A 22,396-nucleotide genomic window follows, 5' to 3' on the forward strand; every position below is an offset into this window, starting at 1 on the left:
GACCTCAGGAGCTTCCACCACCAGACCCCAGGAGCTTCCACCAGACCCCAGCAGCATCACCACCAGACCCCACTAGCTCCACCACCAGACCCCAGCAGCATTACCACCAGACCCCATCCACCACCAGACCCTACTAGCTCCACCACCAGACCCCAGCAGCATTACCACCAGACCCCATCCACCACAAGACCCCACTAGCTCCACCACCAGACCCCAGCAGCATCACCACCAGACACCATCCACCACCAGACCCTACTAGCTCCACCACCAGACCCCAGGAGCTTCCAACACCAGACCCCACTAGCTCCACCACCGGACCCCAGCAGCATCAGCACCAGACCCCAGGAGCTTCCACCACCAGACCCCAGGAGCTTCCACCACCAGACCCCAGGAGCTTCCACCACCAGACCCCAGGAGCTTCCACCACCAGACCTCAGGAGCTTCCACCACCAGACCCCAGGAGCTTCCACCACCAGACCCCAGCAGCATCAGCACCAGACCCCAGCAGCATCACCACCAGAACCCAGGAGCTTCCACCACCACACCCCAGGAGCTTCCATCACCAGACCCCAGGAACTTCCACCACCAGACCCCTCTAGCTGCACCACCAGACCCCAGCAGCATCACCACCACACCTCAGGAGCTTCCACCACCAAACCCTAACAACAACTCAACAACCTCAAAAACCCGGCTCACCTGGAGCCACCCAAAGACCCGGCTCACCGTCCGAACCCGGGGACCCGCTTTTAAGCCCCCCACCGACCGGCCACTGGAGTGAAAGAGCCAGCCCTTGGGCCTGGAGGACCAGGGCCCTGGTACCATAAACACCCAGACGCTCCTAGCACCATGGACAGCACTCTGTCAGATGCTCAAGCGCATATTGTTTTTTACTCATGTTCTGGTTTCAGGACCACAATAAAAACACAATAAAAGCTGAACAGGGTTCCATGGTGTAATGGTTAGCACTCTGGACTTTGACCCCAGGAGCTTCCACCACCAGACACCACTAGCTCCACCACCAGACGACAGCAGCATCACCACCACACCTCAGGAGCTTCCACCACCAGACACCACTAGCTCCACCACCAGACCCCAGCAGCATCACCACCAGACCCCAGCAGCATCACCACCAGACCCCAGGAGCTTCCACCACCAGACCCCAGGAATTTCCATCACCAGACCCAAGGAGCTTCCATCACCTGACCCCAGGAGCTTCCATCACCAGACCCCAGGAGCTTCCACCACCAGACCCCACTAGCTGCACCACCAGACCCCAGCAGCATCACCACCACACCTCAGGAGCTTCCACCACCAGACCCCAACAACAACTCAACAACCTCAACAACCCGGCTCACCTGGAGCCACCCAGAGACCCGGCTCACCGTCCGAACCAGGGGACCCGCTTTTAAGTCCCCTACCCCCCTCCCCCCCACTGTGTGGCGGAGTCACATCCTGGTTATACAGCAGAGTGGCGCAGCGGAAGCGTGCTGGGCCCATAACCCAGAGGTCGATGGATCGAAACCATCCTCTGCTACTTAAGAGATCCTCTCATACATGAGATGTGAGAGATTAACTGAAATCTATCCAGAGCTTTTTGGAAACAAGAAAGTGGATGTATGATCTATGAACATACTGCACTGACTGTTGATGAAAATGCATTTAATCAAAATGAGGATGAAAATATGTCTCAACCTAATAAAGTAAAACCAACCATTTTAAAATAAAGTAAAACCAACCATTTTAAAATAAAGACTCTAAATTGTCTATTTCTGAAGATTCACACACACACACACACACACACACACACACACACACACACACACATACACACAGCTGACAGGTTTTTGTGGCCGAGTGGTTAAGGCGATGGACTAGAAATCCATTGGGGATTCCCCGCGCAGGTTCGAATCCTGCCAACAACGAGTAATGTTTGAATGTGCAAGACGACTGCCTAATTTGCAGTTATTAATCATATCCAGTACTGTCTTTCAAAAGTAATCAGTTGGCTTCCCTTGTGGTACATTTTGTATTTTCTACCCAGCATGGTAATACCGATGGATGATTTTTAATTTTACCGCACCAGGACAACTTATATGAAATCACACATTTATTTCTAACATGAATGATTTGAAGATAGGATTTTTTTTTCGTTACGCCCGCCATTTTCAAAGCATGCAAGTTTCCGTAGTGTAGTGGTTATCACGTTCGCCTAACACGCGAAAGGTCCCCTGTTCGAAACTGGGCGGAAACATGTATTACTGCAATAATATTATTTGGACTTGGAAAACCCCTCTAATCCTCTTCTTGGTGCTCGGCACAGGAAGGTCGACCATCTCTTTCTCGCATTGGGTCTTATGCAGAAATGAATTTCGTTGCAGTTCCACAACTGATTAAAAGCCAGTCATTCCTCATTTACCTAATCTTTCAAATGTCCAACTTTACAGGAAAAAAAGAAACATATTACAGAGATTTTTTACAGGATCTTTTCGTCATGCCCGCCTTTTTCAAAACATGTAAGTCACTAGCTCCACCACCATACCCCAGCAGCATCACCACCAGACCCCAGGAGCTTCCACCACCAGACCCCAGGAGCTTCCACCACCAGACCTCAGGAGCTTCCACCACCAGACCCCAGGAGCTTCCACCAGACCCCAGCAGCATCACCACCAGACCCCACTAGCTCCACCACCAGACCCCAGCAGCATTACCACCAGACCCCATCCACCACAAGACCCCACTAGCTCCACCACCAGACCCCAGCAGCATCACCACCAGACCCCATCCACCACCAGACCCTACTAGCTCCACCACCAGACCCCAGGAGCTTCCAACACCAGACCCCACTAGCTCCACCACCGGACCCCAGCAGCATCAGCACCAGACCCCAGGAGCTTCCACCACCAGACCCCAGGAGCTTCCACCACCAGACCCCAGGAGCTTCCACCACCAGACCCCAGGAGCTTCCACCACCAGACCCCAGCAGCATCAGCACCAGACCCCAGCAGCATCACCACCAGAACCCAGGAGATTCCACCACCACACCCCAGGAGCTTCCATCACCAGACCCCAGGAGCTTCCACCACCAGACCCCTCTAGCTGCACCACCAGACCCCAGCAGCATCACCACCACACCTCAGGAGCTTCCACCACCAAACCCTAACAACAACTCAACAACCTCAAAAACCCGGCTCACCTGGAGCCACCCAAAGACCCGGCTCACCGTCCGAACCCGGGGACCCGCTTTTAAGCCCCCCACCGACCGGCCACTGGAGTGAAAGAGCCAGCCCTTGGGCCTGGAGGACCAGGGCCCTGGTACCATAAACACCCAGACGCTCCTAGCACCATGGACAGCACTCTGTCAGATGCTCAAGCGCATATTGTTTTTTACTCATGTTCTGGTTTCAGGACCACAATAAAAACACAATAAAAGCTGAACAGGGTTCCATGGTGTAATGGTTAGCACTCTGGACTTTGACCCCAGGAGCTTCCACCACCAGACACCACTAGCTCCACCACCAGACGACAGCAGCATCACCACCACACCTCAGGAGCTTCCACCACCAGACACCACTAGCTCCACCACCAGACCCCAGCAGCATCACCACCAGACCCCAGCAGCATCACCACCAGACCCCAGGAGCTTCCACCACCAGACCCCAGGAATTTCCATCACCAGACCCAAGGAGCTTCCATCACCTGACCCCAGGAGCTTCCATCACCAGACCCCAGGAGCTTCCACCACCAGACCCCACTAGCTGCACCACCAGACCCCAGCAGCATCACCACCACACCTCAGGAGCTTCCACCACCAGACCCCAACAACAACTCAACAACCTCAACAACCCGGCTCACCTGGAGCCACCCAGAGACCCGGCTCACCGTCCGAACCAGGGGACCCGCTCTTAAGTCCCCTACCCCCCTCCCCCCCACTGTGTGGCGGAGTCACATCCTGGTTATACAGCAGAGTGGCGCAGCGGAAGCATGCTGGGCCCATAACCCAGAGGTCGATGGATCGAAACCATCCTCTGCTACTTAAGAGTTCCTCTCATACATGAGATGTGAGAGATTAACTGAAATCTATCCAGAGCTTTTTGGAAACAAGAAAGTGGATGTATGAACTATGAACATACTGGCTGTTGATGCTGACTGTTGATGCTGACTGTTGATGAAAATGCTGTTGATGAAAATGCATTTAATCAAAATGAGGATGAAAATATGTCTCAACCTAATAAAGTAAAACCAACCATTTTAAAATAAAGTAAAACCAACCATTTTAAAATAAAGACTCTAAATTGTCTATTTCTGAAGATTCACACACACACACACACACACACATACACACAGCTGACAGGTTGTTGTGGCCGAGTGGTTAAGGCGATGGACTAGAAATCCATTGGGGATTCCCCGCGCAGGTTCGAATCCTGCCAACAACGAGTAATGTTTGAATGTGCAAGACAACTGCCTAATTTGCAGTTATTAATCATATCCAGTACTGTCTTTCAAAAGTAATCAGTTGGCTTCCCTTGTGGTACATTTTGTATTTTCTACCCAGCATGGTAATACCGATGGATGATTTTTAATTTTACCGCACCAGGACAACTTATATGAAATCACACATTTATTTCTAACATGAATGATTTGAAGATAGGATTTTTTTTTCGTTACGCCCGCCATTTTCAAAGCATGCAAGTTTTCGTAGTGTAGTGGTTATCACGTTCGCCTAACACGCGAAAGGTCCCCTGTTCGAAACTGGGCGGAAACATGTATTACTGCAATAATATTATTTGGACTTGGAAAACCCCTCTAATCCTCTTCTTGGTGCTCGGCACAGGAAGGTCGACCATCTCTTTCTCGCATTGGGTCTTATGCAGAAATGAATTTCGTTGCAGTTCCACAACTGATTAAAAGCCAGTCATTCCCCATTTACCTAATCTTTCAAATGTCCAACTTTACAGGAAAAAAAGAAACATATTACAGAGATTTTTTACAGGATCTTTTCGTCATGCCCGCCTTTTTCAAAACATGTAAGTCACTAGCTCCACCACCAAACCCCAGCAGCATTAACACCAGACCCCACTAGCTCCACCACCAGACCCCAGGAGCTTCCAACACCAGACCCCACTAGCTCCACCACCATACCCCAGCAGCATCACCACCAGACCCCAGGAGCTTCCACCACCAGACCCCAGGAGCTTCCACCACCAGACCTCAGGAACTTCCACCAGACCCCAGCAGCATCACCACCAGACCCCACTAGCTCCACCACCAGACCCCAGCAGCATTACCACCAGACCCCATCCACCACCAGACCCTACTAGCTCCACCACCAGACCCCAGCAGCATTACCACCAGACCCCATCCACCACAAGACCCCACTAGCTCCACCACCAGACCCCAGCAGCATCACCACCAGACCCCATCCACCACCAGACCCTACTAGCTCCACCACCAGACCCCAGGAGCTTCCAACACCAGACCCCACTAGCTCCACCACCGGACCCCAGCAGCATCAGCACCAGACCCCACTAGCTCCACCACCGGACCCCAGCAGCATCAGCACCAGACCCCAGGAGCTTCCACCACCAGACCCCAGGAGCTTCCACCACCAGACCCCAGGAGCTTCCACCACCAGACCCCAGGAGCTTCCACCACCAGACCTCAGGAGCTTCCACCACCAGACCCCAGGAGCTTCCACCACCAGACCCCAGCAGCATCAGCACCAGACCCCAGCAGCATCACCACCAGAACCCAGGAGCTTCCACCAACACACCCCAGGAGCTTCCATCACCAGACCCCAGGAGCTTCCACCACCAGACCCCTCTAGCTGCACCACCAGACCCCAGCAGCATCACCACCACACCTCAGGAGCTTCCACCACCAAACCCTAACAACAACTCAACAACCTCAAAAACCCGGCTCACCTGGAGCCACCCAAAGACCCGGCTCACCGTCCGAACCCGGGGACCCGCTTTTAAGCCCCCCACCGACCGGCCACTGGAGTGAAAGAGCCAGCCCTTGGGCCTGGAGGACCAGGGCCCTGGTACCATAAACACCCAGACGCTCCTAGCACCATGGACAGCACTCTGTCAGATGCTCAAGCGCATATTGTTTTTTACTCATGTTCTGGTTTCAGGACCACAATAAAAACACAATAAAAGCTGAACAGGGTTCCATGGTAAATGGTTAGCACTCTGGACTTTGACCCCAGGAGCTTCCACCACCAGACACCTCTAGCTCCACCACCAGACGACAGCAGCATCACCACCACACCGCAGGAGCTTCCACCACCAGGCACCACTAGCTCCTCCACCAGACCCCAGCAGCATCACCACCAGACCCCAGGAGCTTCCACCACCAGACCCCAGGAATTTCCATCACCAGACCCAAGGAGCTTCCATCACCTGACCCCAGGAGCTTCCATCACCAGACCCCAGGAGCTTCCACCACCAGACCCCACTAGCTGCACCACCAGACCCCAGCAGCATCACCACCACACCTCAGGAGCTTCCACCACCAGACCCCAACAACAACTCAACAACCTCAACAACCTCAACAACCCGGCTCACCTGGAGCCACCCAGAGACCCGGCTCACCGTCCGAACCAGGGGACCCGCTTTTAAGTCCCTACCCCCCTCCCCCCCACTGTGTGGCGGAGTCACATCCTGGTTATACAGCAGAGTGGCGCAGCGGAAGCGTGCTGGGCCCATAACCCAGAGGTCGATGGATCGAAACCATCCTCTGCTACTTAAGAGATCCTCTCATACATGAGATGTGAGAGATTAACTGAAATCTATCCAGAGCTTTTTGGAAACAAGAAAGTGGATGTATGATCTATGAACATACTGCACTGACTGTTGATGAAAATGCATTTAATCAAAATGAGGATGAAAATATGTCTCAACCTAATAAAGTAAAACCAACCATTTTAAAATAAAGTAAAACCAACCATTTTAAAATAAAGACTCTAAATTGTCTATTTCTGAAGATTCACACACACACACACACACACACACACACACACACACACACACACACACACACACACACACACACACACACACACACACACACACACACATACACACAGCTGACAGGTTGTTGTGGCCGAGTGGTTAAGGCGATGGACTAGAAATCCATTGGGGATTCCCCGCGCAGGTTCGAATCCTGCCAACAACGAGTAATGTTTGAATGTGCAAGACGACTGCCTAATTTGCAGTTATTAATCATATCCAGTACTGTCTTTCAAAAGTAATCAGTTGGCTTCCCTTGTGGTACATTTTGTATTTTCTACCCAGCATGGTAATACCGATGGATGATTTTTAATTTTACCGCACCAGGACAACTTATATGAAATCACACATTTATTTCTAACATGAATGATTTGAAGATAGGATTTTTTTTTCGTTACGCCCGCCATTTTCAAAGCATGCAAGTTTCCGTAGTGTAGTGGTTATCACGTTCGCCTAACACGCGAAAGGTCCCCTGTTCGAAACTGGGCGGAAACATGTATTACTGCAATAATATTATTTGGACTTGGAAAACCCCTCTAATCCTCTTCTTGGTGCTCGGCACAGGAAGGTCGACCATCTCTTTCTCGCATTGGGTCTTATGCAGAAATGAATTTCGTTGCAGTTCCACAACTGATTAAAAGCCAGTCATTCCTCATTTACCTAATCTTTCAAATGTCCAACTTTACAGTAAAAAAAGGAACATATTACAGAGATTTTTTACAGGATCTTTTCGTCATGCCCGCCTTTTTCAAAACATGTAAGTCACTAGCTCCACCACCAAACCCCAGCAGCATTAACACCAGACCCCACTAGCTCCACCACCAGACCCCAGGAGCTTCCAACACCAGACCCCACTAGCTCCACCACCATACCCCAGCAGCATCACCACCAGACCCCAGGAGCTTCCACCACCAGACCCCAGGAGCTTCCACCACCAGACCTCAGGAGCTTCCACCACCAGACCCCAGGAGCTTCCACCAGACCCCAGCAGCATCACCACCAGACCCCACTAGCTCCACCACCAGACCCCAGCAGCATTACCACCAGACCCCATCCACCACCAGACCCTACTAGCTCCACCACCAGACCCCAGCAGCATTACCACCAGACCCCATCCACCACAAGACCCCACTAGCTCCACCACCAGACCCCAGCAGCATCACCACCAGACCCCATCCACCACCAGACCCTACTAGCTCCACCACCAGACCCCAGGAGCTTCCAACACCAGACCCCACTAGCTCCACCACCGGACCCCAGCAGAATCAGCACCAGACCCCAGGAGCTTCCACCACCAGACCCCAGGAGCTTCCACCACCAGACCCCAGGAGCTTCCACCACCAGACCCCAGGAGCTTCCACCACCAGACCCCAGCAGCATCAGCACCAGACCCCAGCAGCATCACCACCAGAACCCAGGAGATTCCACCACCACACCCCAGGAGCTTCCATCACCAGACCCCAGGAGCTTCCACCACCAGACCCCTCTAGCTGCACCACCAGACCCCAGCAGCATCACCACCACACCTCAGGAGCTTCCACCACCAAACCCTAACAACAACTCAACAACCTCAAAAACCCGGCTCACCTGGAGCCACCCAAAGACCCGGCTCACCGTCCGAACCCGGGGACCCGCTTTTAAGCCCCCCACCGACCGGCCACTGGAGTGAAAGAGCCAGCCCTTGGGCCTGGAGGACCAGGGCCCTGGTACCATAAACACCCAGACGCTCCTAGCACCATGGACAGCACTCTGTCAGATGCTCAAGCGCATATTGTTTTTTACTCATGTTCTGGTTTCAGGACCACAATAAAAACACAATAAAAGCTGAACAGGGTTCCATGGTGTAATGGTTAGCACTCTGGACTTTGACCCCAGGAGCTTCCACCACCAGACACCACTAGCTCCACCACCAGACCCCAGGAGCTTCCACCACCAGACCCCAGGAGCTTCCACCACCAGACCCCAGCAGCATCAGCACCAGACCCCAGCAGCATCACCACCAGAACCCAGGAGATTCCACCACCACACCCCAGGAGCTTCCATCACCAGACCCCAGGAGCTTCCACCACCAGACCCCTCTAGCTGCACCACCAGACCCCAGCAGCATCACCACCACACCTCAGGAGCTTCCACCACCAAACCCTAACAACAACTCAACAACCTCAAAAACCCGGCTCACCTGGAGCCACCCAAAGACCCGGCTCACCGTCCGAACCCGGGGACCCGCTTTTAAGCCCCCCACCGACCGGCCACTGGAGTGAAAGAGCCAGCCCTTGGGCCTGGAGGACCAGGGCCCTGGTACCATAAACACCCAGACGCTCCTAGCACCATGGACAGCACTCTGTCAGATGCTCAAGCGCATATTGTTTTTTACTCATGTTCTGGATTCAGGAACACAATAAAAACACAATAAAAGCTGAACAGGGTTCCATGGTGTAATGGTTAGCACTCTGGACTTTGACCCCAGGAGCTTCCACCACCAGACACCACTAGCTCCACCACCAGACGACAGCAGCATCACCACCACACCTCAGGAGCTTCCACCACCAGACACCACTAGCTCCACCACCAGACGACAGCAGCATCACCACCACACCGCAGGAGCTTCCACCACCAGACACCACTAGCTCCTCCACCAGACCCCAACAGCATCACCACCAGACCCCAGGAGCTTCCACCACCAGACCCCAGGAATTTCCATCACCAGACCCAAGGAGCTTCCATCACCTGACCCCAGGAGCTTCCATCACCAGACCCCAGGAGCTTCCACCACCAGACCCCACTAGCTGCACCACCAGACCCCAGCAGCATCACCACCACACCTCAGGAGCTTCCACCACCAGACCCCAACAACAACTCAACAACCTCAACAACCTCAACAACCCGGCTCACCTGGAGCCACCCAGAGACCCGGCTCACCGTCCGAACCAGGGGACCCGCTTTTAAGTCCCTACCCCCCTCCCCCCCACTGTGTGGCGGAGTCACATCCTGGTTATACAGCAGAGTGGCGCAGCGGAAGCGTGCTGGGCCCATAACCCAGAGGTCGATGGATCGAAACCATCCTCTGCTACTTAAGAGATCCTCTCATACATGAGATGTGAGAGATTAACTGAAATCTATCCAGAGCTTTTTGGAAACAAGAAAGTGGATGTATGATCTATGAACTATGAACATACTGGCTGTTGATGCTGACTGTTGATGAAAATGCTGTTGATGAAAATGCATTTAATCAAAATGAGGATGAAAATATGTCTCAACCTAATAAAGTAAAACCAACCATTTTAAAATAAAGTAAAACCAACCATTTTAAAATAAAGACTCTAAATTGTCTATTTCTGAAGATTCACACACACACACACACACATACACACAGCTGACAGGTTGTTGTGGCCGAGTGGTTAAGGTGATGGACTAGAAATCCATTGGGGATTCCCCGCGCAGGTTCGAATCCTGCCAACAACGAGTAATGTTTGAATGTGCAAGACGACTGCCTAATTTGCAGTTATTAATCATATCCAGTACTGTCTTTCAAAAGTAATCAGTTGGCTTCCCTTGTGGTAAATTTTGTATTTTCTACCCAGCATGGTAATACCGATGGATGATTTTTAATTTTACCGCACCAGGACAACTTATATGAAATCACACATTTATTTCTAACATGAATGATTTGAAGATAGGATTTTTTTTTCGTTACGCCCGCCATTTTCAAAGCATGCAAGTTTTCGTAGTGTAGTGGTTATCACGTTCGCCTAACACGCGAAAGGTCCCCTGTTCGAAACTGGGCGGAAACATGTATTACTGCAATAATATTATTTGGACTTGGAAAACCCCTCTAATCCTCTTCTTGGTGCTCGGCACAGGAAGGTCGACCATCTCTTTCTCGCATTGGGTCTTATGCAGAAATGAATTTCGTTGCAGTTCCACAACTGATTAAAAGCCAGTCATTCCCCATTTACCTAATCTTTCAAATGTCCAACTTTACAGGAAAAAAAGAAACATATTACAGAGATTTTTTACAGGATCTTTTCGTCATGCCCGCCTTTTTCAAAACATGTAAGTCACTAGCTCCACCACCAAACCCCAGCAGCATTAACACCAGACCCCACTAGCTCCACCACCAGACCCCAGGAGCTTCCAACACCAGACCCCACTAGCTCCACCACCATACCCCAGCAGCATCACCACCAGACCCCAGGAGCTTCCACCACCAGACCTCAGGAGCTTCCACCACCAGACCCCAGGAGCTTCCACCAGACCCCAGCAGCATCACCACCAGACCCCACTAGCTCCACCACCAGACCCCAGCAGCATTACCACCAGACCCCATCCACCACCAGACCCTACTAGCTCCACCACCAGACCCCAGCAGCATTACCACCAGACCCCATCCACCACAAGACCCCACTAGCTCCACCACCAGACCCCAGCAGCATCACCACCAGACACCATCCACCACCAGACCCTACTAGCTCCACCACCAGACCCCAGGAGCTTCCAACACCAGACCCCACTAGCTCCACCACCGGACCCCAGCAGCATCAGCACCAGACCCCAGGAGCTTCCACCACCAGACCCCAGGAGCTTCCACCACCAGACCCCAGGAGCTTCCACCACCAGACCCCAGGAGCTTCCACCACCAGACCTCAGGAGCTTCCACCACCAGACCCCAGGAGCTTCCACCACCAGACCCCAGCAGCATCAGCACCAGACCCCAGCAGCATCACCACCAGAACCCAGGAGCTTCCACCACCACACCCCAGGAGCTTCCATCACCAGACCCCAGGAGCTTCCACCACCAGACCCCTCTAGCTGCACCACCAGACCCCAGCAGCATCACCACCACACCTCAGGAGCTTCCACCACCAAACCCTAACAACAACTCAACAACCTCAAAAACCCGGCTCACCTGGAGCCACCCAAAGACCCGGCTCACCGTCCGAACCCGGGGACCCGCTTTTAAGCCCCCCACCGACCGGCCACTGGAGTGAAAGAGCCAGCCCTTGGGCCTGGAGGACCAGGGCCCTGGTACCATAAACACCCAGACGCTCCTAGCACCATGGACAGCACTCTGTCAGATGCTCAAGTGCATATTGTTTTTTACTCATGTTCTGGTTTCAGGACCACAATAAAAACACAATAAAAGCTGAACAGGGTTCCATGGTGTAATGGTTAGCACTCTGGACTTTGACCCCAGGAGCTTCCACCACCAGACACCACTAGCTCCACCACCAGACGACAGCAGCATCACCACCACACCTCAGGAGCTTCCACCACCAGACACCACTAGCTCCACCACCAGACCCCAGCAGCATCACCACCAGACCCCAGCAGCATCACCACCAGACCCCAGGAGCTTCCACCACCAGACCCCAGGAATTTCCATCACCAGACCCAAGGAGCTTCCATCACCTGACCCCAGGAGCTTCCATCACCAGACCCCAGGAGCTTCCACCACCAGACCCCACTAGCTGCACCATCAGACCCCAGCAGCATCACCACCACACCTCAGGAGCTTCCCCCACCAGACCCTGACAACAACTCAACAACCTCAACAACCCGGCTCACCTGGAGCCACCCAGAGACCCGGCTCACCGTCCGAACCAGGGGACCCGCTTTTAAGTCCCCTCCCCCCCTCCCCCCCACTGTGTGGCGGAGTCACATCCTGGTTATACAGCAGAGTGGCGCAGCGGAAGCGTGCTGGGCCCATAACCCAGAGGTCGATGGATCGAAACCATCCTCTGCTACTTAAGAGATCCTCTCATACATGAGATGTGAGAGATTAACTGAAATCTATCCAGAGCTTTTTGGAAACAAGAAAGTGGATGTATGATCTATGAACATACTGCACTGACTGTTGATGAAAATGCATTTAATCAAAATGAGGATGAAAATATGTCTCAACCTAATAAAATAAAACCAACCATTTTAAAATGAAGTAAAACCAACCATTTTAAAATAAAGACTCTAAATTGTCTATTTCTGAAGATTCACACACACACACACACACACACACACACACACACACACACACACACACACACACACACACACACACACACACACACACACACATACACACAGCTGACAGGTTGTTGTGGCCGAGTGGTTAAGGCGATGGACTAGAAATCCATTGGGGATTCCCCGCGCAGGTTGGAATCCTGCCAACAATGAGTAATGTTTGAATGTGCAAGACGACTGCCTAATTTGCAGTTATTAATCATATCCAGTACTGTCTTTCAAAAGTAATCAGTTGGCTTCCCTTGTGGTACATTTTGTATTTTCTACCCAGCATGGTAATACCGATGGATGATTTTTAATTTTACCGCACCAGGACAACTTATATGAAATCACACATTTATTTCTAACATGAATGATTTGAAGATAGGATTTTTTTTTTCGTTACGCCCGCCATTTTCAAAGCATGCAAGTTTCCGTAGTGTAGTGGTTATCACGTTCGCCTAACACGCGAAAGGTCCCCTGTTCGAAACTGGGCGGAAACATGTATTACTGCAATAATATTATTTGGACTTGGAAAACCCCTCTAATCCTCTTCTTGGTGCTCGGCACAGGAAGGTCGACCATCTCTTTTGTCGCATTGGGTCTTATGCAGAAATGAATTTCGTTGCAGTTCCACAACTGATTAAAAGCCAGTCATTCCTCATTTACCTAATCTTTCAAATGTCCAACTTTACAGGAAAAAAAGAAACATATTACAGAGATTTTTTACAGGATCTTTTCGTCATGCCCGCCTTTTTCAAAACATGTAAGTCACTAGCTCCACCACCAAACCCCAGCAGCATTAACACCAGACCCCACTAGCTCCACCACCAGACCCCAGGAGCTTCCAACACCAGACCCCACTAGCTCCACCACCATACCCCAGCAGCATCACCACCAGACCCCAGGAGCTTCCACCACCAGACCCCAGGAGCTTCCACCACCAGACCTCAGGAGCTTCCACCAGACCCCAGCAGCATCACCACCAGACCCCACTAGCTCCACCACCAGACCCCAGCAGCATTACCACCAGACCCCATCCACCACCAGACCCTACTAGCTCCACCACCAGACCCCAGCAGCATTACCACCAGACCCCATCCACCACAAGACCCCACTAGCTCCACCACCAGACCCCAGCAGCATCACCACCAGACCCCATCCACCACCAGACCCTACTAGCTCCACCACCAGACCCCAGGAGCTTCCAACACCAGACCCCACTAGCTCCACCACCGGACCCCAGCAGCATCAGCACCAGACCCCACTAGCTCCACCACCGGACCCCAGCAGCATCAGCACCAGACCCCAGGAGCTTCCACCACCAGACCCCAGGAGCTTCCACCACCAGACCCCAGGAGCTTCCACCACCAGACCTCAGGAGCTTCCACCACCAGACCCCAGGAGCTTCCACCACCAGACCCCAGCAGCATCAGCACCAGACCCCAGCAGCATCACCACCAGAACCCAGGAGCTTCCACCACCACACCCCAGGAGCTTCCATCACCAGACCCCAGGAGCTTCCACCACCAGACCCCTCTAGCTGCACCACCAGACCCCAGCAGCATCACCACCACACCTCAGGAGCTTCCACCACCAAACCCTAACAACAACTCAACAACCTCAAAAACCCGGCTCACCTGGAGCCACCCAAAGACCCGGCTCACCGTCCGAACCCGGGGACCCGCTTTTAAGCCCCCCACCGACCGGCCACTGGAGTGAAAGAGCCAGCCCTTGGGCCTGGAGGACCAGGGCCCTGGTACCATAAACACCCAGACGCTCCTAGCACCATGGACAGCACTCTGTCAGATGCTCAAGCGCATATTGTTTTTTACTCATGTTCTGGTTTCAGGACCACAATAAAAACACAATAAAAGCTGAACAGGGTTCCATGGTGTAATGGTTAGCACTCTGGACTTTGACCCCAGGAGCTTCCACCACCAGACACCTCTAGCTCCACCACCAGACGACAGCAGCATCACCACCACACCGCAGGAGCTTCCACCACCAGACACCACTAGCTCCTCCACCAGACCCCAGCAGCATCACCACCAGACCCCAGGAGCTTCCACCACCAGACCCCAGGAATTTCCATCACCAGACCCAAGGAGCTTCCATCACCTGACCCCAGGAGCTTCCATCACCAGACCCCAGGAGCTTCCACCACCAGACCCCACTAGCTGCACCACCAGACCCCAGCAGCATCACCACCACACCTCAGGAGCTTCCACCACCAGACCCCAACAACAACTCAACAACCTCAACAACCTCAACAACCCGGCTCACCTGGAGCCACCCAGAGACCCGGCTCACCGTCCGAACCAGGGGACCCGCTTTTAAGTCCCTACCCCCCTCCCCCCCACTGTGTGGCGGAGTCACATCCTGGTTATACAGCAGAGTGGCGCAGCGGAAGCGTGCTGGGCCCATAACCCAGAGGTCGATGGATCGAAACCATCCTCTGCTACTTAAGAGATCCTCTCATACATGAGATGTGAGAGATTAACTGAAATCTATCCAGAGCTTTTTGGAAACAAGAAAGTGGATGTATGATCTATGAACATACTGCACTGACTGTTGATGAAAATGCATTTAATCAAAATGAGGATGAAAATATGTCTCAACCTAATAAAGTAAAACCAACCATTTTAAAATAAAGTAAAACCAACCATTTTAAAATAAAGACTCTAAATTGTCTATTTCTGAAGATTCACACACACACACACACACACACACACACACACACACACACACACACACACACATACACACAGCTGACAGGTTTTTGTGGCCGAGTGGTTAAGGCGATGGACTAGAAATCCATTGGGGATTCCCCGCGCAGGTTCGAATCCTGCCAACAACGAGTAATGTTTGAATGTGCAAGACGACTGCCTAATTTGCAGTTATTAATCATATCCAGTACTGTCTTTCAAAAGTAATCAGTTGGCTTCCCTTGTGGTACATTTTGTATTTTCTACCCAGCATGGTAATACCGATGGATGATTTTTAATTTTACCGCACCAGGACAACTTATATGAAATCACACATTTATTTCTAACATGAATGATTTGAAGATAGGATTTTTTTTTCGTTACGCCCGCCATTTTCAAAGCATGCAAGTTTCCGTAGTGTAGTGGTTATCACGTTCGCCTAACACGCGAAAGGTCCCCTGTTCGAAACTGGGCGGAAACATGTATTACTGCAATAATATTATTTGGACTTGGAAAACCCCTCTAATCCTCTTCTTGGTGCTCGGCACAGGAAGGTCGACCATCTCTTTCTCGCATTGGGTCTTATGCAGAAATGAATTTCGTTGCAGTTCCACAACTGATTAAAAGCCAGTCATTCCTCATTTACCTAATCTTTCAAATGTCCAACTTTACAGGAAAAAAAGAAACATATTACAGAGATTTTTTACAGGATCTTTTCGTCATGCCCGCCTTTTTCAAAACATGTAAGTCACTAGCTCCACCACCATACCCCAGCAGCATCACCACCAGACCCCAGGAGCTTCCACCACCAGACCCCAGGAGCTTCCACCACCAGACCTCAGGAGCTTCCACCACCAGACCCCAGGAGCTTCCACCAGACCCCAGCAGCATCACCACCAGACCCCACTAGCTCCACCACCAGACCCCAGCAGCATTACCACCAGACCCCATCCACCACCAGACCCTACTAGCTCCACCACCAGACCCCAGCAGCATTACCACCAGACCCCATCCACCACAAGACCCCACTAGCTCCACCACCAGACCCCAGCAGCATCACCACCAGACCCCATCCACCACCAGACCCTACTAGCTCCACCACCAGACCCCAGGAGCTTCCAACACCAGACCCCACTAGCTCCACCACCGGACCCCAGCAGCATCAGCACCAGACCCCAGGAGCTTCCACCACCAGACCCCAGGAGCTTCCACCACCAGACCCCAGGAGCTTCCACCACCAGACCCCAGGAGCTTCCACCACCAGACCCCAGCAGCATCAGCACCAGACCCCAGCAGCATCACCACCAGAACCCAGGAGATTCCACCACCACACCCCAGGAGCTTCCATCACCAGACCCCAGGAGCTTCCACCACCAGACCCCTCTAGCTGCACCACCAGACCCCAGCAGCATCACCACCACACCTCAGGAGCTTCCACCACCAAACCCTAACAACAACTCAACAACCTCAAAAACCCGGCTCACCTGGAGCCACCCAAAGACCCGGCTCACCGTCCGAACCCGGGGACCCGCTTTTAAGCCCCCCACCGACCGGCCACTGGAGTGAAAGAGCCAGCCCTTGGGCCTGGAGGACCAGGGCCCTGGTACCATAAACACCCAGACGCTCCTAGCACCATGGACAGCACTCTGTCAGATGCTCAAGCGCATATTGTTTTTTACTCATGTTCTGGTTTCAGGACCACAATAAAAACACAATAAAAGCTGAACAGGGTTCCATGGTGTAATGGTTAGCACTCTGGACTTTGACCCCAGGAGCTTCCACCACCAGACACCACTAGCTCCACCACCAGACGACAGCAGCATCACCACCACACCTCAGGAGCTTCCACCACCAGACACCACTAGCTCCACCACCAGACGACAGCAGCATCACCACCACACCGCAGGAGCTTCCACCACCAGACACCACTAGCTCCTCCACCAGACCCCAACAGCATCACCACCAGACCCCAGGAGCTTCCACCACCAGACCCCAGGAATTTCCATCACCAGACCCAAGGAGCTTCCACCACCAGACCCCAGGAGCTTCCACCACCAGACCCCAGGAGCTTCCACCACCAGACCCCAACAACAACTCAACAACCTCAACAACCTCAACAACCCGGCTCACCTGGAGCCACCCAGAGACCCGGCTCACCGTCCGAACCAGGGGACCCGCTTTTAAGTCCCTACCCCCCTCTCCCCCACTGTGTGGCGGAGTCACATCCTGGTTATACAGCAGAGTGGCGCAGCGGAAGCGTGCTGGGCCCATAACCCAGAGGTCGATGGATCGAAACCATCCTCTGCTACTTAAGAGATCCTCTCATACATGAGATGTGAGAGATTAACTGAAATCTATCCAGAGCTTTTTGGAAACAAGAAAGTGGATGTATGATCTATGAACTATGAACATACTGGCTGTTGATGCTGACTGTTGATGAAAATGCTGTTGATGAAAATGCATTTAATCAAAATGAGGATGAAAATATGTCTCAACCTAATAAAGTAAAACCAACCATTTTAAAATAAAGTAAAACCAACCATTTTAAAATAAAGACTCTAAATTGTCTATTTCTGAAGATTCACACACACACACACACACATACACACAGCTGACAGGTTGTTGTGGCCGAGTGGTTAAGGTGATGGACTAGAAATCCATTGGGGATTCCCCGCGCAGGTTCGAATCCTGCCAACAACGAGTAATGTTTGAATGTGCAAGACGACTGCCTAATTTGCAGTTATTAATCATATCCAGTACTGTCTTTCAAAAGTAATCAGTTGGCTTCCCTTGTGGTAAATTTTGTATTTTCTACCCAGCATGGTAATACCGATGGATGATTTTTAATTTTACCGCACCAGGACAACTTATATGAAATCACACATTTATTTCTAACATGAATGATTTGAAGATAGGATTTTTTTTTCGTTACGCCCGCCATTTTCAAAGCATGCAAGTTTTCGTAGTGTAGTGGTTATCACGTTCGCCTAACACGCGAAAGGTCCCCTGTTCGAAACTGGGCGGAAACATGTATTACTGCAATAATATTATTTGGACTTGGAAAACCCCTCTAATCCTCTTCTTGGTGCTCGGCACAGGAAGGTCGACCATCTCTTTCTCGCATTGGGTCTTATGCAGAAATGAATTTCGTTGCAGTTCCACAACTGATTAAAAGCCAGTCATTCCCCATTTACCTAATCTTTCAAATGTCCAACTTTACAGGAAAAAAAGAAACATATTACAGAGATTTTTTACAGGATCTTTTCGTCATGCCCGCCTTTTTCAAAACATGTAAGTCACTAGCTCCACCACCAAACCCCAGCAGCATTAACACCAGACCCCACTAGCTCCACCACCAGACCCCAGGAGCTTCCAACACCAGACCCCACTAGCTCCACCACCATACCCCAGCAGCATCACCACCAGACCCCAGGAGCTTCCACCACCAGACCTCAGGAGCTTCCACCACCAGACCCCAGGAGCTTCCACCAGACCCCAGCAGCATCACCACCAGACCCCACTAGCTCCACCACCAGACCCCAGCAGCATTACCACCAGACCCCATCCACCACCAGACCCTACTAGCTCCACCACCAGACCCCAGCAGCATTACCACCAGACCCCATCCACCACAAGACCCCACTAGCTCCACCACCAGACCCCAGCAGCATCACCACCAGACACCATCCACCACCAGACCCTACTAGCTCCACCACCAGACCCCAGGAGCTTCCAACACCAGACCCCACTAGCTCCACCACCGGACCCCAGCAGCATCAGCACCAGACCCCAGGAGCTTCCACCACCAGACCCCAGGAGCTTCCACCACCAGACCCCAGGAGCTTCCACCACCAGACCCCAGGAGCTTCCACCACCAGACCTCAGGAGCTTCCACCACCAGACCCCAGGAGCTTCCACCACCAGACCCCAGCAGCATCAGCACCAGACCCCAGCAGCATCACCACCAGAACCCAGGAGCTTCCACCACCACACCCCAGGAGCTTCCATCACCAGACCCCAGGAGCTTCCACCACCAGACCCCTCTAGCTGCACCACCAGACCCCAGCAGCATCACCACCACACCTCAGGAGCTTCCACCACCAAACCCTAACAACAACTCAACAACCTCAAAAACCCGGCTCACCTGGAGCCACCCAAAGACCCGGCTCACCGTCCGAACCCGGGGACCCGCTTTTAAGCCCCCCACCGACCGGCCACTGGAGTGAAAGAGCCAGCCCTTGGGCCTGGAGGACCAGGGCCCTGGTACCATAAACACCCAGACGCTCCTAGCACCATGGACAGCACTCTGTCAGATGCTCAAGCGCATAATGTTTTTTACTCATGTTCTGGTTTCAGGACCACAATAAAAACACAATAAAAGCTGAACAGGGTTCCATGGTGTAATGGTTAGCACTCTGGACTTTGACCCCAGGAGCTTCCACCACCAGACACCTCTAGCTCCACCACCAGACGACAGCAGCATCACCACCACACCGCAGGAGCTTCCACCACCAGACACCACTAGCTCCTCCACAAGACCCCAGCAGCATCACCACCAGACCCCAGGAGCTTCCACCACCAGACCCCAGGAATTTCCATCACCAGACCCAAGGAGCTTCCATCACCTGACCCCAGGAGCTTCCATCACCAGACCCCAGGAGCTTCCACCACCAGACCCCACTAGCTGCACCACCAGACCCCAGCAGCATCACCACCACACCTCAGGAGCTTCCACCACCAGACCCCAACAACAACTCAACAACCTCAACAACCTCAACAACCCGGCTCACCTGGAGCCACCCAGAGACCCGGCTCACCGTCCGAACCAGGGGACCCGCTTTTAAGTCCCTACCCCCCTCTCCCCCACTGTGTGGCGGAGTCACATCCTGGTTATACAGCAGAGTGGCGCAGCGGAAGCGTGCTGGGCCCATAACCCAGAGGTCGATGGATCGAAACCATCCTCTGCTACTTAAGAGATCCTCTCATACATGAGATGTGAGAGATTAACTGAAATCTATCCAGAGCTTTTTGGAAACAAGAAAGTGGATGTATGATCTATGAACTATGAACATACTGGCTGTTGATGCTGACTGTTGATGAAAATGCTGTTGATGAAAATGCATTTAATCAAAATGAGGATGAAAATATGTCTCAACCTAATAAAGTAAAACCAACCATTTTAAAATAAAGTAAAACCAACCATTTTAAAATAAAGACTCTAAATTGTCTATTTCTGAAGATTCACACACACACACACACACATACACACAGCTGACAGGTTGTTGTGGCCGAGTGGTTAAGGTGATGGACTAGAAATCCATTGGGGATTCCCCGCGCAGGTTCGAATCCTGCCAACAACGAGTAATGTTTGAATGTGCAAGACGACTGCCTAATTTGCAGTTATTAATCATATCCAGTACTGTCTTTCAAAAGTAATCAGTTGGCTTCCCTTGTGGTAAATTTTGTATTTTCTACCCAGCATGGTAATACCGATGGATGATTTTTAATTTTACCGCACCAGGACAACTTATATGAAATCACACATTTATTTCTAACATGAATGATTTGAAGATAGGATTTTTTTTTCGTTACGCCCGCCATTTTCAAAGCATTCAAGTTTTCGTAGTGTAGTGGTTACCACGTTCGCCTAACACGCGAAAGGTCCCCTGTTCGAAACTGGGCGGAAACATGTATTACTGCAATAATATTATTTGGACTTGGAAAACCCCTCTAATCCTCTTCTTGGTGCTCGGCACAGGAAGGTCGACCATCTCTTTCTCGCATTGGGTCTTATGCAGAAATGAATTTCGTTGCAGTTCCACAACTGATTAAAAGCCAGTCATTCCCCATTTACCTAATCTTTCAAATGTCCAACTTTACAGGAAAAAAAGAAACATATTACAGAGATTTTTTACAGGATCTTTTCGTCATGCCCGCCTTTTTCAAAACATGTAAGTCACTAGCTCCACCACCAAACCCCAGCAGCATTAACACCAGACCCCACTAGCTCCACCACCAGACCCCAGGAGCTTCCAACACCAGACCCCACTAGCTCCACCACCATACCCCAGCAGCATCACCACCAGACCCCAGGAGCTTCCACCACCAGACCTCAGGAGCTTCCACCACCAGACCCCAGGAGCTTCCACCAGACCCCAGCAGCATCACCACCAGACCCCACTAGCTCCACCACCAGACCCCAGCAGCATTACCACCAGACCCCATCCACCACCAGACCCTACTAGCTCCACCACCAGACCCCAGCAGCATTACCACCAGACCCCATCCACCACAAGACCCCACTAGCTCCACCACCAGACCCCAGCAGCATCACCACCAGACACCATCCACCACCAGACCCTACTAGCTCCACCACCAGACCCCAGGAGCTTCCAACACCAGACCCCACTAGCTCCACCACCGGACCCCAGCAGCATCAGCACCAGACCCCAGGAGCTTCCACCACCAGACCCCAGGAGCTTCCACCACCAGACCCCAGGAGCTTCCACCACCAGACCCCAGGAGCTTCCACCACCAGACCTCAGGAGCTTCCACCACCAGACCCCAGGAGCTTCCACCACCAGACCCCAGCAGCATCAGCACCAGACCCCAGCAGCATCACCACCAGAACCCAGGAGCTTCCACCACCACACCCCAGGAGCTTCCATCACCAGACCCCAG

At 52.3% G+C, this 22,396-nt stretch overlaps 19 non-coding genes across 19 annotated transcripts; all 19 read left to right on the forward strand.

Annotated features, from left to right (window-relative positions):
* The first annotated feature begins 1,462 nt into the window (after positions 1-1,462).
* Positions 1,463-1,534, forward strand: trnam-cau (transfer RNA methionine (anticodon CAU)). Its single transcript has one exon. It is a non-coding gene; the product is annotated as a tRNA-Met (tRNA).
* Positions 1,535-2,178: 644 nt separating this feature from the next.
* Positions 2,179-2,251, forward strand: trnav-aac (transfer RNA valine (anticodon AAC)). The gene has a single exon. It is a non-coding gene; the product is annotated as a tRNA-Val (tRNA).
* A 2,100-nt stretch (positions 2,252-4,351) lies between these two features.
* Positions 4,352-4,433, forward strand: trnas-aga (transfer RNA serine (anticodon AGA)). Its single transcript has one exon. It is a non-coding gene; the product is annotated as a tRNA-Ser (tRNA).
* Positions 4,434-4,689: 256 nt separating this feature from the next.
* Positions 4,690-4,762, forward strand: trnav-aac (transfer RNA valine (anticodon AAC)). Its single transcript has one exon. It is a non-coding gene; the product is annotated as a tRNA-Val (tRNA).
* A 1,910-nt stretch (positions 4,763-6,672) lies between these two features.
* On the forward strand, positions 6,673-6,744 carry trnam-cau (transfer RNA methionine (anticodon CAU)). Its single transcript has one exon. It is a non-coding gene; the product is annotated as a tRNA-Met (tRNA).
* A 350-nt stretch (positions 6,745-7,094) lies between these two features.
* Positions 7,095-7,176, forward strand: trnas-aga (transfer RNA serine (anticodon AGA)). The gene has a single exon. It is a non-coding gene; the product is annotated as a tRNA-Ser (tRNA).
* A 256-nt stretch (positions 7,177-7,432) lies between these two features.
* On the forward strand, positions 7,433-7,505 carry trnav-aac (transfer RNA valine (anticodon AAC)). Its single transcript has one exon. It is a non-coding gene; the product is annotated as a tRNA-Val (tRNA).
* Positions 7,506-10,008: 2,503 nt separating this feature from the next.
* trnam-cau (transfer RNA methionine (anticodon CAU)) lies at positions 10,009-10,080 on the forward strand. Its single transcript has one exon. It is a non-coding gene; the product is annotated as a tRNA-Met (tRNA).
* A 310-nt stretch (positions 10,081-10,390) lies between these two features.
* Positions 10,391-10,472, forward strand: trnas-aga (transfer RNA serine (anticodon AGA)). Its single transcript has one exon. It is a non-coding gene; the product is annotated as a tRNA-Ser (tRNA).
* A 256-nt stretch (positions 10,473-10,728) lies between these two features.
* Positions 10,729-10,801, forward strand: trnav-aac (transfer RNA valine (anticodon AAC)). Its single transcript has one exon. It is a non-coding gene; the product is annotated as a tRNA-Val (tRNA).
* Positions 10,802-12,682: 1,881 nt separating this feature from the next.
* trnam-cau (transfer RNA methionine (anticodon CAU)) lies at positions 12,683-12,754 on the forward strand. Its single transcript has one exon. It is a non-coding gene; the product is annotated as a tRNA-Met (tRNA).
* Positions 12,755-13,437: 683 nt separating this feature from the next.
* trnav-aac (transfer RNA valine (anticodon AAC)) lies at positions 13,438-13,510 on the forward strand. Its single transcript has one exon. It is a non-coding gene; the product is annotated as a tRNA-Val (tRNA).
* Positions 13,511-15,399: 1,889 nt separating this feature from the next.
* Positions 15,400-15,471, forward strand: trnam-cau (transfer RNA methionine (anticodon CAU)). The gene has a single exon. It is a non-coding gene; the product is annotated as a tRNA-Met (tRNA).
* Positions 15,472-16,123: 652 nt separating this feature from the next.
* On the forward strand, positions 16,124-16,196 carry trnav-aac (transfer RNA valine (anticodon AAC)). The gene has a single exon. It is a non-coding gene; the product is annotated as a tRNA-Val (tRNA).
* A 1,755-nt stretch (positions 16,197-17,951) lies between these two features.
* trnam-cau (transfer RNA methionine (anticodon CAU)) lies at positions 17,952-18,023 on the forward strand. The gene has a single exon. It is a non-coding gene; the product is annotated as a tRNA-Met (tRNA).
* A 310-nt stretch (positions 18,024-18,333) lies between these two features.
* trnas-aga (transfer RNA serine (anticodon AGA)) lies at positions 18,334-18,415 on the forward strand. The gene has a single exon. It is a non-coding gene; the product is annotated as a tRNA-Ser (tRNA).
* A 256-nt stretch (positions 18,416-18,671) lies between these two features.
* On the forward strand, positions 18,672-18,744 carry trnav-aac (transfer RNA valine (anticodon AAC)). The gene has a single exon. It is a non-coding gene; the product is annotated as a tRNA-Val (tRNA).
* A 1,867-nt stretch (positions 18,745-20,611) lies between these two features.
* Positions 20,612-20,683, forward strand: trnam-cau (transfer RNA methionine (anticodon CAU)). The gene has a single exon. It is a non-coding gene; the product is annotated as a tRNA-Met (tRNA).
* Positions 20,684-20,993: 310 nt separating this feature from the next.
* trnas-aga (transfer RNA serine (anticodon AGA)) lies at positions 20,994-21,075 on the forward strand. The gene has a single exon. It is a non-coding gene; the product is annotated as a tRNA-Ser (tRNA).
* The last annotated feature ends 1,321 nt before the right edge of the window (positions 21,076-22,396 follow it).

The sequence above is a fragment of the Cololabis saira genome, unplaced genomic scaffold (genome assembly GCF_033807715.1).
Source record: "Cololabis saira isolate AMF1-May2022 unplaced genomic scaffold, fColSai1.1 scf048, whole genome shotgun sequence".
NCBI lineage: Eukaryota > Metazoa > Chordata > Actinopteri > Beloniformes > Belonidae > Cololabis > Cololabis saira.